Raw genomic sequence first — 15,553 nt, forward strand, 5'->3', positions numbered from 1 at the left:
TATACAGGCTTGGGAAGGAAATCTAATATTATGCTTTCATTTTTAAAGAAAAGCCTTTATATTTTTCCTTCTTTTTAGCTGATCCAGCTCTACTCCTACACAAGTCAGTTTTGAAGCTTAGCTCATTAAAATTTTGTGGGGATTTTTGAAAGCATTTTGATCTAATGTCACACAGTGTTTACCCTTTTACTTTGCTTAGTTTTGTTGTTGTTATTGTTGTCTGCTTTTGAGTCATTTCCTATCATGGGGTTTACTTGGCAAGTTTCTTCAGAGTGGGTTTTCTATTGCCATCTTCTGAGGCTGAGAGAGAGTTTAGTTTGCTTAGTTTACCCCTTATAAAAAAAAGAGAGAGAGAATGAATCTATTGGCAAGTAAATATTGGGTCGAACAGTTTGTATTAGAGGCTCAATTACTGGTGCAGAAGACAAGAAGGATGTAATCATTATCAAACATTGACCATGCTCACACAGAATAATAAGCCTGGGTTGTCCATAAGCCTGTCTTATTATGAATGTGATATGTGCTAATGTGTATATCCCTTCCTTCCCATTTGGCTCCTCCAACTGGCATGGCAGGCTAAACAAATAAGCCATCCTTTTGTCCACACTGGGGATTCTGTCTTGTACTCTTTGTAAAGCAGAATTATATACCAGGATTTATTATTGGTTATGAATCCTGGCTTGATTGGGATCAAATTCTTAGCAAAGAATTTGTGACAGGCAGGGACAACCCAAGCCTGCTTGCTGCCTGAGACAAAACACTACATTATGTTGCTCCTCCATTTCCATCTAAGTACACAGTGCCCAAAGCCAGCCATCCCACTGTGTCCCATTAATTTTTAAACCCCATAAACACCTCTGATTATCTTTGGCAATAAAAAATGCAACAATAAAGTAAATATCATAAGGAGCTTTTCCCTTAGGCAAATAAGCCGGCTTACCTCTTCTGGCTTTAATTCTGGATCTGGGATGCCCCTGGATGTTATAGTAACTAAATCGCTACTGATCTAGCCACGATATTGCCCCCCGGATGCATTCCAGGTCGAAGCCTCACTTATCCTTCCATTTTTTGAAGTCATTAGCTCCCTGACTTCAAAAAAGTGCGGGCTGAGTGAGGCTTCAACCCAGGATGCATCCGGGTGGCCACATCACGACTAGATTGGCAGGAATTTAGTTATGATAACATCTGGGGCATCCCGGATCAAGAACTGAAGATGGAAGAGGTAAACCAGCTTATTTGCCCAAGGGATAAGCTCCTAAGTCACATTTTCCTGCCCTTTTATGATATCTTATATCCGCTGGAAGGGAGGAGCATGGTTTCAGTGTTGGACCACAATTCTGGAGACCAGGGATCAATTCCCATTCAGCCATGAAACCTACTGGGTGACCTTTGGCAAGTCATACTGTCTCAGAAGGCAATGGCAAACTTCCTCTGAACAAATTTTCCATGAAAATACTGTGATAGGGTTGCCTTAGGATCACCATAAATCGACTTAAAGACATACAACAACTACTAATACTACTACTTCTGCCTAAGATTGCTGCCTCATTCTGCCTAATGGTAGGGCTGGCACTGTTGGAAGTGACAAAGTGAAGCACATAAACAAAGCCCTTCATATTGCTATAATGTGCATATCAATTATATTTGGTAAGCTTTACCTGACTGCATTAGAAGTGGCTCTCAGACTTGGAAGCTTTAAATTACAGGGGTAGTCATACCTGACTGCTTCCATAATAAAGCAATGATTTGTGTTAAAACACATTATTCCATGAATTTAAATGCAAAACAATAATATAATGGTACTGAAAGCTTTTTCATTATGAGAGTTCATTATATGTTCTCATTACCCGTTGGAATAGATGGGTTATAGTACTATTAAAACGACACCCTCTAACAGAGTGCTTTTCCCAGAACATCACTGAAATGCCCTAAGCTTACAGCAAAATGAATCCCAGCACCCTGCTTAAATGAGAAAACCAGGCACTAATATTTCAAGGAAGAAGCAGACAGCAGAAATAAATTCATTACGCCTCATGAAAATCATTAATAAATGATTGTTTGCCTTGATGTTGCCTGGAAACAAAAGAACAAACTAATTAAAAAGACAAAAGCTTTTATTATTATTGCTCCAAAGAAATGCTAATAATTATTAGTGTTGAATCAGAACTAGTGTGCAGTGTTGCCAACATTAACAAATGTCTGTATTATTATTATTATTTGACAGAGAATGTACTTTATTTAAAAGGTATTATTTAAAATAAAAATATGATTTTTGAACACAGCAATCACTACTCTGGTTTATATACAAATCTCACAGGTATCAAGAAAAACAAAACAAATAGTTTACCAATTCTGGTTCGGATCCAGATGTCACAGTTACAGTAGATCCATTTAAATTTCCTTTATACCATTTAAATATGGGTATAAGTAAATAATACTCTGCTTTGGATGTAAATGAATAATAAAGCTACATTACCAATTTGTGGCCTGGTTGATGGGTTGGTTTTTTTGTGTGTGTATAAAAGATTTGATTCATTTCCTTTGAATTATTAAAATGAAAAGACACATTTATCTTCCAAATCTCCCTTCAGTGAACAAAGAAAAAGGTATCTCAGAAAAAGATTTGTGGGGGGAGATGGGGATAGAATCTTTCAGAAATTGCTAGCTTGTTTTAATGTGAAGTAGCAAAAGGCTTAGGGTTTGAAAAGCCTAAAGACGCCAATCCCATCTGATCTTGAAAGCTAAGCAGGGTCAGCCCTGGTTAATACTTGGATGCAAATGACAGGTGTAGGTTACATTTCAGAGGAAGGAACTGGTGAAATCATCTTTGAGTATTGTTTGCCTAAGAAAACCCTATGAAATTCATGGGGTCGTCATAAGGTGACAGGTAACTTAAAGACACATACACACACCAAGAAGCTTATAATTTTCTTACTAGTTTTTGGAACCAAAATGGAGAGCCATTTTTTTTTATCCCCTACCTATCTTTAGAACAGAAGGGTTAATTCCATATACTTAAGCATGAATAAGTTAAATATCTATGCAATCAAATTCTTCCATGCTGTGGTGTTTTCCCAAGGTCTAACCTCCCTCCACACACCCCTCTTTTTTATTAAAAGGGATGTTTTAGGCAGGTAGCCAAGAGGGCACCTCTGGTACAAAAAACTAGCCATGCCATACTTGAAGGGATGTCATATTGAGGAGGGAGCTAGCTTGTTTTCTGCTGCTCCAGAGACTAGGACCTGGAGCAATGGATGCAAACTACAGGAAAAGAGATTCCGCCTCAACATTAGGAAGAACTTCCTGACAGTAAGGGCTGTTCGAAGTGGAACAAACTCCCTCGGAGTGTAGTGGAGTCTCCTTCCTTAGAGGTCTTTAAACAGAGGCTGGATGGCCATCTGTCAGGGATGCTTTGATTTAGATTTCCTGCACAGCAGGGAATTGGACTGCATGGCCCTTGTGGCCTCTTCCAACTCTAGGATTCTATGATTTTATAAGGACTATATGTGGAGATCCTGCTGGCTCAGTATGGGGGAACCCAGGGCACTTAATCAGGATAGATCAATTAAGATTGGAATCTGTATAATCCCTTCACTGACAGGAGTGAAGGAGGGTAATAAACACAAGGCTTATACATGAACAGAAGTCCAAGATTACTTTCCTCCGGGAGTGAGACTCCTTTGTCAAAGGACATTCACAGTGATTGTCCAGCCATTTACAGACTTCCACTTCTATTCTTCCTTCCTAGGAACTTCACCTTAATCCCCAAACTGTCCCTGGTTACATTTTGATCTATACGTATACCTGCTCAGGCACTATAAATTTGATCTTGTTTTGAGGTCAGAGATATCTGTATCTCACCTGACCTAACTCCTCAGCAACTGCTGACTAACTCAGAGCCACAGGTAGCATGCTGAGCCACTTTCCTCTCACAGACCACCCAGAATGGAACCTATGCTTCTGGAATCAGGTATAGTAATCACCCTCTGCAATCCTGAAAATCACTGTCTGCTACCACCTTCCATACCACTAGTTCTTGTTTGTGTGTGTGAGTGTGTGTTTTTGTGTGATATTGGTTGATTTCCCTTTTGCTGTTACAAATAAAGCTACATTTGAATCTTGCATTCTGGAGTTCTGTTTGTTGGAAGCGGCATATGCCGACTTGACCTCTGCTTTTAGTTGCCCAAAGCCCTCTCAGCACCATCATTTGAGTTAATAAAATTCCCCCTATTAAGCATCGGTTCTGGGTGCCCTCTGGCATTTTGGGTAACAGTGGCCAGGTTTGAACATTCCCAATAGCTGTTTGTTGTGTGCCTTTAAGTGATTTCTGAGTTATGGCAACCCTAAGGAGTTGCCAAGAAATTATTGCCAAGAAAACCCCATTATGGCAACCCCATTGCCATAACAGGTTTTCTCGGCAAGTTTTGTTTAAAGGGGATTTGCCTTTGCTTTCCTCTGAAGCTGGGAGAATGTGACTTGCCCAAGATCACCCAGTGAGTTTTCCCTGACAAAGCAGGTATTCAAAACCTGATCTCTATAGTCATAGTCCAAACTACTACAGCTCTAATTGCTGTTTACCTTGGAGTAAATCACATTAAAATCATTGGGTGATTTTTGAGTAAACACACACATACACGACTAGCTATCAGCAGTGTGTTATCAAACAATTATTAGGAATCAGACAAGGCCTTACATGTTTAGTTCTCATTCACATTCTTATTATGTGTTCCCATATCATTGTATAGGTAATATACAATAGATAGAGATACATAATCAAACCCAACCTCATATCAGTTGTATGTAATTTCTTTCAAATGGGTGTACAGAAAAATTTCAGATCTTTTTGCAGCCCTCAGTAATTGCCTATTAAGCACAGTTATCTGCATACCCATTATTTGTGTCTATAATATTAAAAGAAAAGGGTGGAAACTATATTTTAACTCCATTTCCCATGACAGGCTGCTATTAAATCCTCTGAAACTTGAAAATGAATACAATTCTAAAGATCAGATTTTTAAAAATCCACAGTTCTTGATTAATATACTGTATTATGACTTCAGTATTAATAATGTATATAGTAGCAGTGCTTGAAAATATCAGCTCTGCCTCAGAGCATAAGTTATTATTCATAATTTGTACAGTGTACCCTTTATCTCATTCATCTTCCTGGCAATCTGGAAGAGAAGATCATTTTACAGGGAGCAATTTGAAGTGGGAAACCAGTGATTTGCCCAAGGCTACCTGCTTCTTCAGAGATGAACAGGAGGGATTTGAATTTAGGGGTTAGTGCAAGGTTATATATCCCCTGGTTTTCTTATAGCCTGAGTAAGCAGTTGTTATTTTATTTTTCAGTACTGGCTAGGCTAGCTGCACACATAAAGAATATGTAGAGGAACAGCAGAAAAAGTGGAAGGGCCCATTAGACTTAAAAGCACAGCAGAATAAAACAGGGGCTGCATCTTCTTAGCTGTATCTGCACTGGGATTTGCAGTTTTATGAGATATTTAGCATTTTCTGTCAGCATTGAGCCATGGCAGTTAAAGCTGCCATGCTAATAAAACTAATTTTTAAGGAGGAGTAAATGGTAGGATTACCATAGCTACAGAGAAGCTAGTTCATGGCACAATGAAAGGGCCAACTGATATCAGCACATATCAGGGAGAGCCAGTGTGATGCAGTGGTTTGGGCACTGGGATTCCAGAGTTCAAATCCCCACTTAGCCACAGAAACCCTCTGGGTGACCTTTGGCAAGTTACACTCTCTCAGTCTCTGACCTCCTATCCTCAAAGAAAGACAATGGCAAAACTGCTCTGAACAAATCTTGCCAAGAAAAACCCATGGTAGCTTCACCTTAGAGTTGCCAGAAGTCAGAAATAACTTGAAGGCACACAACAACAACAATAACAAGAAACCAGGGAGGAGCAGAAGCTGCTGAGCACACTTTCTTGCACTGAATAGGACTTTTCTTCTGGGTAAACATGGTGGGATCACATTTTAAAGACAAAACAAAAAATCGGAAAGCACATATTAACAATGGAAGAATGAAAGGTGACAAAGTCACTGCGAAGCCACAATCCTAGGTTTGTAAAGGTCTGTCTACTTTGGCTTTTGCTTTTAGGATAAATGCTGTATCATTTTAATTGGGATAATAGCCCTTAATCAGGGGTGGAGAAGGTTGTTGGCCTTCCAGGTGTTTTGGATTTCAATTCCCAGAACCCCAGCCAGAATGGCCAGTGATCAGGGATTATGGCATTGTTTTCTGTGGGTTTTTTGGGCTATGAGGCCATGTTCTAGAAGAGTTTATTCCTGATGTTTTGCCAGCAGCTGTGGCTGGCATCTTCAGAGAATGCCAGCCACAGCTGGTGGCGAAATGTCAGGAATAAACTCTTCTGGAACACGGCCTCATAGCCCCAAAAAACCAACAAAAAAACTATGAATGCCAGCCGTGAAAGCCTTCACTTCAAGATTATGGCATTGTAGTCTAAAAACATTTGGAAGGTCAGTGTTTTCCCATCCTGAACTAGAGTCAGTACTTGGATGTAACTAGTTAATAAAAAACAAGTTAAAATTAATCCATTTCTTTTTTAAAAAAATAGCTAAGTAAATTACAATTGTAACTTAATGAGGGAAAACAGCTTTGTTTTGCTTTGTAATTATAATTTAATTATTTTATACTTCAGGTGTCTGTGTCCCCACTACTTAGGTGTGTTTTAACTGTGACAGGCCAGCTGCTTATAGTATTCTGCGTTTTCAAAATGGTAACTAACACAATTTGAAGTTACGTTTGACTAATAAGAATGCACATTGCCATTGTTGATATAATGGTAACTAATCACATTTTGAGCCTTGCAACTATAACTAAATTTTTTGAGAATAACATTCTGAGTTCTGACTAAATCAAATTTTGATTACTAAAGTACAGTTATACTTCTCCTTCCTCAGCACAGATAAAAGGCTCCAGTGCCAAACAGATTGACAAGATGGCATGTAAATATATATGTGAGAAAAATGGCCAAACTACAGCATTTTGGTTTTGTATCTAATAGCAGCTTTGTCAGATGAAGCCACAGAACAAAGAAATGTAGAGGTTTTCTTATAAGCTTTTGAATATAGACACTCCAGCATGTATATAATCAGGAAGAACAGCTGGGTTCACTTAGTTGTTGACCAGCATATACCTATTTTCTCCTCCATTTTTTTAACCATTGATGGCTATGGTTTAGAGAGCTTGGCAGCACATCAATGACAGCAGTAGCACAAACAAGTTAAGTGAGGACTGCAGAGTCCAAGGAGCACAGAAATAGCAGCAGTGGATGGGCTCAAATCTTTGGTCATAATGTTCAAATGGATGTATGGGGAAAATGTGGTCTAAAGATATAAAATTACTTTAATAATTTGAAAGAAAAACTGTGTAAGATTATGTCCAGGAGACACTGAATAACTTTCCTATGTAGCTTCCACATCACCCATTACATGTACAACAATTACAATTGAATGAAGTCACCTGCTATGATAATATTTCTCTATGTGTGACACATTTTCATTTTTATATTATACAAACCATAAATCGGTAACAATTACCAGCACTTACAGTCACAGGTAGAATGGGGAAACTGAGAAGGAAGAACAGAGCAACAGCCTAATGGCTGCCTTTTAAGTATCTTTCATACTTGAAAAATTGCTTCCTGGAATAGTAAAGTCCATGACATAGTTGTCCTGCCTTAAAAGAATTGCTCTCTGAAGCAAAAGAGCAAATGCTACAACACATAGTACTAAAAAAAGTCATTTTGGCACATCAGACAGAAGAGCCTATAAGCAGAAAGCCCTTCTCCCTGTAAATGGCAGTAAAAATACAATAACAGCAAATTATATAACTGACGATGTGCTTGTCCTGTCATAACACCTCACTATGGTTGAAGCACAATACCCAAAGGATTAATACATTAAATATTACACTCCAGAAATTAAAACAACAACAACAATGTCTGCAGAGTAAAACCACTGCAGCAGTATTTATGCATGTCTCTCTGCCTTTTCTGATGAAAACTAGTAGCAGTGGACAGATATAATTAAAAATATGCCTGCAGAAACCAGCTACTGATACTAGCTGTTGCAAGTCCTTCAGAAAACTAAATCTTGTAACATTTCAAACTAAAACATTTTCCTCCTAATATGCAGTGTACAGAAAACGTACAAAATCCAGGATCTGTCAAAAACAAACTAACAAACAAACATGTATACATACAGTGTAAACAGATGCAACGGGCATCATAGTGCATTTTAAAAATATTGTTGACTTCATTGGGAGAGTGCCATTTAAATCAAAAGGATTTAAAAAGACTTTGGCTGGTTCATTCCCTTTATATCCCTTTGCCGGCATTTCAGACACCACAGCTCCCTCATGTGGCATTAAAAGACAATTAATTCAAAAAGGCATAGTAAGCCTTTCCCATTCTCATGTTCCAAACGCATTTAAAAACTACTGAGTTTATCACACGGGAGGAATTTCTCTTAATTTTGAATAAAAAGAAAGTGGGGCCAGAATGCATTCATGTGAATTTGCTAGTTCAGCGAATTTACGTGAATTCAGATTGTGCTCAAACTGACTTTCCATTGCCTGAAAATAGCTTGCAATTGTCCAAAATTGTGTGTGGTAGTCTATGACGCAATAACGTGAAACCCCATGATTGCATTCAGATTGCCATTGGATAATACTTCCAATTTCCCTTCTCTGATCATAAATTATGATTTCCTGATGTAGAAAGTCTAAGATGAAGTGACTATACTTTGTCTTCCCTGAACTTTTCTTGTTTCCTGCTAAATGACTTTATGTGAATTACAAATATATATATAAACAAATAAACAAATAAATTGCAAAAGAGAATGGCCTGGAGATTATTAAGAGCTGTTTGTTTTTGGCAATTGTAGCAGTCTCTGGTCACTGTATTATTTCTTTTTTTGAGTGCAACTGGTAGGGAAGGTTTGTTTTGATCAAGACATCATGATGGTGATAATTGTGATGATGATGTTTTAATTCAATTATATATGCTGCGTTTTCCCTCATACTGGGACTCATCTTAGCTTACAAATAACTAAAACCAATATACATTAATTTAAATAACCATTATCTACCTGAGGTTAATAAATTATTTATACTAATAAATAATTTTGTGTTGTATCTGGAGGAGAATTAGCTGCCTTTTCAAACTATCTGGGCTAAGATTTCTGTGTAAACCAGCAGCTTGCATTCTTACCAAAAAAGTCGTTCAAAATGACAAATCATCATCTTGCTTTTTATTTTACTGAAAGACATTTAGGGAAAGAAAAATCTTGTGGTACCCTTAAGACTAATCAACATCAGCACAACTATTGATATCCTAACCTTATCTTTAGAGGCTTTAGCTAAAAGGTGCTAACTACTTAGTACAGTCAACCCTCCATATCCACAGATTTTTAATCCACAGATTCAACCAACAACAGCTTGAAAATATAAATATAAATTCCAAAAAGCAAACTTTGATTTTGCCATTTTATATAAGGAACATGATTGGACTTCACCAGTGTATTTAATGGGAGTTCAGCATCTACAAATTTCCGGCATCCATGGCTGGTCCTGGAACCAAACCACAACGGATATCAAGGGCCCAATTTACATGAAAATTTATGCTGCAATAAAGTGGTTAAATGTTTGAAAAGAGTACTTTTTACTTCCACTTTTACACCCAAACAGACATATATCACATTCTTTGAAAATCAGTGATATTTGACTATAGAAATTTAAAAAATTATTTCATTATGTCAGTATTTTGTCACTGTGTTTTTATTTGGCAAAGAATATTGAGAGCTATCACTCAAAAATACAATGGTCTAAAACACTGGTATAGAATAAATAATAATTAATGCTGTTAATGCTTGGTGTATTAACATCACACTTAAAACATTATAAGCAATTTAGGCATCATATCAGTCTCTCTTTATATATGATTGTGTAATTTGTAGTGCATATACAAAGTTAGGTGAACTTAAATAATTGATTCTTATGACTTAACCATGTTTACCTCTTTGCAGCACTGTCTGTGTCAATTGCCAGTTGATACATATCAAAAGACAGTACATATCAGAAAGTAAGTTTATTGCAAACATCAATGGCATGAAGAGTAGTATACCAGACTTGTCTCTCCAAACCAGCCTCATCCCAGGCCTATAAAACTTGGTCCAGGCAGAATAAAATTATGTATGAAACATTGGAGGCTGCATACTGTATTTCCCCTAAAACTGTGGCCCGGAAAAGACAAGCCGAATGTGCCGTGCTGGCACCGATTTTAGAGCTAGGGACTGCAAACCAACCGCACGGTCCCTAACCCTACCACAGTGCGGTGGAGTTGTATGGCAGTGTCCTGCCCATACTGATGCTGCCATCTTGATGTAAGAGACGTGCAGCGTCCTCATGTCACTGCGTGTCGCTTACGTAATGAATGTGCCATTGGCATACTCGTTACATCCACCTGGCAGCACAAAAAGAACCCAGTTTTCTGGGTTCTTTTTACTCTGGATGGACGCAGTGCAGTCTGGTGGCTGCAGCGTCCCTCCGGAGGGAAAAAAGCCACTGATGGGCTGCCCTTTTGGGGTGGTCTGTCCCGCATCTATGTTATATATTGTTTGACAAAACGCCACTTTAATTTTTTGAATGATAAAAGCAGCACTTTAGTATATAAGAATGATTTAAGGTGTTGAAAAACTGGATGCAATGTTTGCTGTATAACCCATATACTAAATCAAAGTTTAAGAATGTTATATATAGATTGTTATAGCATTTTAATCATCATCTTTTGACAGAGACATAACCAATATGATTGCTCTATTATACTGTAAAACAGTGAGTCTCCAGGTACTGTATATTTTCTAAGTGTAACTGGTGTGCATGCTATAATGGCAGCTGCACTTCTGGATCAGAGTTCGGAGAACTGACTTTTTAGACTATAGTTTCCAGAACATCCTAACTAGCATCCCCTTCCTGACAGGAAAGGTAAAGGTCATAGGACTTGAGCCCAAATAGAGTAATGTTTTTAGAAATTTGTTCTGAACCACAAAGGTTCAGAAGAGGATTGACTGCTTCTTAGAAAAGTATACTTTGTGTGCATGTGTGTTTGGACTAGTTTCCAGAAAAGAAAGAATTCCTTTCTTCCTGCTTTTGAAACAAGTTTTTTGTCTTAATGCTGATCCTGGAATTAAAGGGCAGTTCTCCCTGTGGCCCTGCTCAGGTTCCAGAGTTTTTCATTTCATTCCCTAACATTTTCTCTTAAGAGAAAAGGTTTTGACCATGATGCCCTAATTCTCTGATTCCCTCTGGATGAGGCAGAATAACATACAGGTTTTCAGTCTTCAAATCATCTGTAAACCACGGTAGCTTCTAATTATATTCTACCATATGTTATTTTCTTGTCTTGCTATTTGTGTTTTCTGCTGTGTCCTCATTTTGCCTCATTTTATATGATGTTGTTTGCCTTCTCTTGCAGGTCATAAACGCTTTTCAATGTTTTGCACTTGTGCACTATTACAAAAATTTCCTAATTCTATATTTCATCTTAGTTGCAATTCCCTATTCAGACAAGAGTACAGATATGTATAAAAATCTTCCATGTACGCTTCAAGGATCTGCAAGGCTGAGCTAGATTAAACTAATTATTAGTCACCCTTCTATCATTTTCTAACACTTACAGTACCCTTTTCAGCAAACTGAACACTTTCCTCGACCCAGTGAAGATTACATTTTCAAGAAGTGAAAGATAAGGCCAGTCATTTTATCAGCTGGTGGAGTTGAATCTGTCAAGTGGAACTGACAATTCTGTATTTCAAAGACAGCTCTCCAAGAACCATTTCAAATACTGTATTTTAAAACACTTTGTTGTATATATAAGGAAAAGGTCACTATCTTGCCATCAGTCAGCCTTTTTAAGTTGCACTGGGTAAGCACTATAATAGCAGGTTGAGGGAAAGAAGGGAATTTTATTTTTAGTCCTTTTCAAAATCACCTTGAAAAATGGCCATGTCCTTTTCTTTCTTTGGTAAAATCAAAGTTTCCAGCAGCTGTCGTGAAGTCTGTGAAAAAGGTCTGAAGCCACAACAGGCTCATTTGTACATCTTATGAAAAACTAACCAGAAGTGTACTTCGGGAGGTTCCAGATCTCACACATTATTCTTTTCTTGTAAAGAGGAAAGGAGATCTGAGACAGATTTCCCCCCCTTGCTTCTTTCATCACCGTCTTGTTGAAAAGGGACAGATCCATATGCTCAAACGTTTCACAGATGAAAACTGGGAAATCTGTAGCCAAGCAATGTCAGAGTGTGGCTAAGATGGCAGAAGTTATTAGTGGGAAGGAATACACATGATAGGAAAGGCTGCAGCGGTTTACTTTTGCGTAAGCTTACTGGGAAAGGCAAGATTCCTCCTCTTTCTCTCCTCTGCTGAGTGCAAACTACTTTTGCACTTTGAACTCAGTTCACAGAAACTGAAGCTGAGAACTAGGAGGGAAAGTGAGAGGAGAATAGAAACAGGAATATTTTAAAAGCAGATAAAACATCAGGATGACCAAGGATTAATCAGGACTGTCTCCAAAACATTGGGACAGTTGAAGTATATGCAGATGATGAGGCATCAAGAGTAAAGAGGCCATAAGCAGTGAGAACTTGCTAGAGTGTGAATGTTGACAATTTTCCTAATTCATACAAGGCAAAAATATATTTAACAAATGTTAAATAGCAGCACATTATACATAGAGTGAATTGTGATCAAGATGACTAGCCCAAAATCAAACCTAACACCACTTGAATGGATGGCATGTGACATCAGCTAAAATTAATATAGGACAGAAGTCTTTCAATGGCCTAACCATCTGACGAAAGACTTTAAATATATATATATAATTCCTCCAGTAGCTTGGGGAATGGCAAGACTCAGCTTTGAATTCTTGTTGCATTATAATGAAACTTTGTTTGACAGTCTTTCTGTCTCTGTGACAGTCTGGCAGCCTAATAAACTGCACAGGCTTGCTGGAAGCTTCACTGGAATAAACAGAACAAAGCACTTTTTCTATACTGAAAAGTGCTGCATAAACTGTGACCTTTCATTAGGTCAAACATTAGCAGAACTCCTACCAGAATACTGTATACTGGTTTTTCCAGAAATGAAAAAAAGAGTATTTTAATTTTTCAAAATTATGGGGTTACAACCTTGCCTCCAGTCCTGCTGACAAAGTTGCTACACCACATTTCATGTAGTATTTAGTTCCATGCAGTCTGTAATTTTCTCAAAATTAAAGGGTATCTTAAAACTTCCTGATGATAACTTGTTCAAGTGCAGGAGGGAATACTGAAAACCACAGAAGCCTAGCTGAGATTCCTTGAGGCCACATTATGTGGGCTGAACTTTTCAAGGGCTGTTAAAACAAATATGGTCACTAAACCTTTTCTCCAAAGATGTGCATAAAAAGGATTTGCTAAGCATCTTATAATGAATATTTTATTTTTCACTCACTTCATTTTCTTACTTGTAGAAAATACAATCACATATAACATACAGCAAAGAAGGCAGCTTTGTTCTTAGTGGTGGATGAGAAACATGGTTGCAAAACAATCTGGACATCTTTGGTCTCCTGTAAATACAGATTAAGCTGAAGTGCTGTTGTTTCTAGACAACCAAAATAGATTTGAAGAAGGAAGACAATGTTGCAATACATTCTACTGAAAATGGGAAACTTTTTGCTGTGTATTGACAATATGAGGCACATTTTCTATCAACGTTCATCTAACCCGAGGTAAAAGAGATCATAACTTTTCTGGGTTTTTTTTTCTGATGAAAACAACTTTTTGTGGATCTCTCTTTAAATTAAAACTTTCACATAAAAATGGAAATAATCCACCCCTTGATTATTCTTATTTATCCTATAGTGGTCAGCAGTTTAACATACTACAACAAACAAACAAACCTAGTGATACACTTGAGTGCAAAAGCAATCTTAATGATGCAGTCCATTTCTCTTCAAAATAAATTAAAAATTGCACTTGTTAGTTCCCATATAAACCTGCCGAAATGCTGAAATCCTCTTCTAAGACCCAGAGAAAGGTGTTATTATATTGTTACAGTATTTTTATATGATCAACACAGACAGATGAACATAGATATATTATTATATGTTTTACTAATATGTAAGTGCAATTAAACCCCATTGAGTCATAATTTCAGTTAGGTTTACTAAAGCAAGACAAGGCTTATTTCAGACCATCCCAGTGAACATGAAGTAAAGAGGACTGACTAAAGAAGTAGAAAATGGTTGCAAACATGAATAATTTTAAAAGAATATTAGATAAATTATATGAAGGATATAAGGCTATTAGTGGTTCATAGCATAGTCATGATGGTTATGTATTACTTCTGTATCTGAGACAGTACACTTTTTCAGCTCCTTGGGAGCATGAGTGGGAGAGTGTTGTCCTCATAGCCTGTTTGGTCTCGGTCCAAAACACACTGCAGAAATAATCCAGTTTGAGACCACTTTAACTGCCCTGGCTCAATGCTAGGGAATTCTGGGAACTGTAGTTTTGTGAGACATCCAGCCTTCTCTGTCAGAGAGCTTTGGTGCCACAACAAACCACAGTTTCCAAGATTCCCTAGCACTCAACCAGGACAGTTAAAGCAGTCTCAAACTGGATTATTTCTACAGTGTGTTTTGGATCATACTTTTCCCTACAGAAACCCTGTGCGAACAGAATGCTGGATTTGATAGGCCTTTGGTCCGATGAAGGAGTCTTTTCAATGTAAACATTAGGAAGAACACTGTGGAAGTTTGGCTAGAGGACTCCATTCTAGGCTAAAGAGTTGAGTTAGCACAGCTGCAGTATCAAATGCATTGAAAAGAATGAATTAATACATTTTAAACACTGATTCAGGGCTTCATTCCCCTAACCCAAATTTAAATAATTGACCTGTAGGTTCTGTTCTCTTTGCAGCAATGATGGCAGCTGCTTTCATTCATAGTCCCTGCAAGCCGCCTGGTGCTGCTGTTGTGGGATCAAGTTGCTCTGAGGTCATAAGTTGCCCAGCATTGTTCTGACCACAGCAGAGGTGTCAAGCAATGACAAGGGACCACATGGGAAAGCAGGCACCCTGAGTTATTCTGACAAGTGAAGACTAGGGCTTTAGATATTGTTTTTTCCTCCTTCCTCTTTGCCCCTCTCGAACAAGAACTAAATTTGAAAGGCTGACTATTCCAGTGTTACTCCAATTGGTGGTTTTTGGACCAGTGCTGGTTTGCAAGCTATTGGCTGCCAGTTCACAGCAAACATCCATGAAAGATACAAACAGTTGTAGACAAGGGACATAACTATGGTGCCAGTCCCTGGCACACTGGGAAGAAGCTCTGTAGGCCCTCCACATCAATGTAAAAAGCAATAAGCTGCTCAATGAAAATTCCTCTCCCTTTTGGTGCATAGTAGTTGGCATTAAACATTATTTAAAAAATCTTTAAGCCAAGAGATCATGCATCCCCCCCCCCTT

The sequence above is a fragment of the Sceloporus undulatus genome, chromosome 5, assembly GCF_019175285.1.
Source record: "Sceloporus undulatus isolate JIND9_A2432 ecotype Alabama chromosome 5, SceUnd_v1.1, whole genome shotgun sequence".
In the NCBI taxonomy this organism is placed as follows: domain Eukaryota; kingdom Metazoa; phylum Chordata; class Lepidosauria; order Squamata; family Phrynosomatidae; genus Sceloporus; species Sceloporus undulatus.